Source organism: Humulus lupulus, chromosome 9 (assembly GCF_963169125.1).
Source record: "Humulus lupulus chromosome 9, drHumLupu1.1, whole genome shotgun sequence".
NCBI classification, from domain to species: Eukaryota; Viridiplantae; Streptophyta; class Magnoliopsida; order Rosales; family Cannabaceae; genus Humulus; species Humulus lupulus.
The window spans coordinates 49,980,524-49,982,293 of NC_084801.1; the positions used below are offsets into that span (position 1 = coordinate 49,980,524).

The following is a 1,770-nucleotide window of genomic DNA, read 5'->3' on the forward strand; positions in this document are numbered from 1 at the left end:
ATGATTTTGATTAAAAATTCAAAAGATGAGAATTGAATATGTTATCGTTATATAGACATAGGTTACATAGTGGACGAAAGTACTTGTATGACTTGTGTAGTAATTAGGTTTCTATGCTTAATGCTTGCTATATGTTTATGTTTATCACAGAGATGTAGAAAACCTACATATATGTTGAGATCTTATATCTTGAAAAAGAATAGGAATCGATTTATGTTGATCTACTATTAGAATAGGAAGAAAGAAATTGAAAACTGAATAATAAAATTAATAGAATGAAAAGTTGATGAAGTTAATACCCTAGGTCTTTTTAATAGTGATTTTCATCTTTTAATCAGTTATTTTTGTTCATAGTTATTTAACACTCTAAAATTAGACTTATTTATCTAAATTGTGTTTGCCAAATAGAAATTAAAGAACAATTATTGGTAATTGGTTAATAGTCTTTGTGGGAACGATACTCTATTTACCATATATATTACTTGAATCGATTGTGTGCACTTGCGTACATATTTTTACGATCAAGTTTTTAGCGCCGTTGCTGGGGACTTAATTTCCAATATCAAAGTTAATTGTTTTTGTTCTTATTTGGTTTCTATATTTTACACTTATTCGGATTGAGGCTGTTTTTTTTCTTCAGGAATTATTGGTATATGCGGGGAAGTAGACAAAATGAACTCATACTGATAGATCTTGAAATTCAGAGAACGTGTAGAGAAAATCACAAGATAAAGAAAATGTTGGATTTCACCATGGCTGAGAACGCAAATAATGGTGTGAACAACAATGCAAATATGGGTAATGTAGCTGAAGCCGATCCACCATTGAGAAACTATGTACTCCCTACTGTTACGGGGATACATTCAAGTATTCGTCCTCCTACTGTTGAGGCAAATAATTTTGAGATAAAACCCTCAATTATTCAGATGGCAAAATTGTGTACAATTTGGGGGGTTGCCAAATGAGGATCTAAATCTCCATATCACAAATTTTTTAGAGCTGTACGCGACATTCAAAATGAATGGGGTGAGTAATGATGCTGTAAGATTAAGATTATTCCCGTTTTCTTTAAGAGACATAGCTAAAAGTTGGTTGAATTCATTACAAGCCAACTCAATAGTTACTTGGGAAGACTTGGCTAAGAAATTCCTTGGTAAATATTTTCCTCCTGTGAAGTCAGCCAGAATAAGAGGAGAGATTAATAACTTCCATCAGTTGGATGGGGAGTCTTTATATGATGCATGGGAACATTTTAAAGAGTTGAAAAGGAAATGCCCACATCATGGAATAGAAAAGTGGCTGCTGGTTCATACATTCTACAAAGTTTTGGGGGGAAATACAAGGACAATTATAGATGCATCATTGGGAGGAGCGTTTATGAGAAAAAACGCTAATGAAGCATATGAATTATTGGAAGAGATGGCCATGAATAACTATAATTGGCCTACTGAGTGTGAGAATAAGAAGGTATCAGGAGTCTTAGAAGTTGATCCTATTGCTTCATTGACCGCTCAAGTGACATCTCTAACCAAGCAATTGTAGCAGAATAACCTCGCCGCACAAGCAATGCGAGTCCATAATGTCATGAGTTATGAGATTTGTGGGGGGCCACATTCGTATGAACAATGTCTGAGCACAACTAGTTGCTCAACAAATGTAAATAATATGCCTTTGGAATAGGCACAAGTTATTGGTAACTTTTCAAGACCTGTACCCAACACCTACTCAAATTCACGTACTCATGCATGGAAAAATCACCCTAACCTGTCT

General features: G+C 34.4%; 1 non-coding gene across 1 annotated transcript; it reads right to left on the reverse strand.

Annotated features, from left to right (window-relative positions):
* Positions 1 to 1,182: 1,182 nt before the first annotated feature.
* LOC133802726 (small nucleolar RNA R71) lies at positions 1,183 to 1,289 on the reverse strand. Its single transcript, XR_009877471.1, has one exon. It is a non-coding gene; the product is annotated as a small nucleolar RNA R71 (small nucleolar RNA).
* Between the last annotated feature and the right edge of the window lie 481 nt (positions 1,290 to 1,770).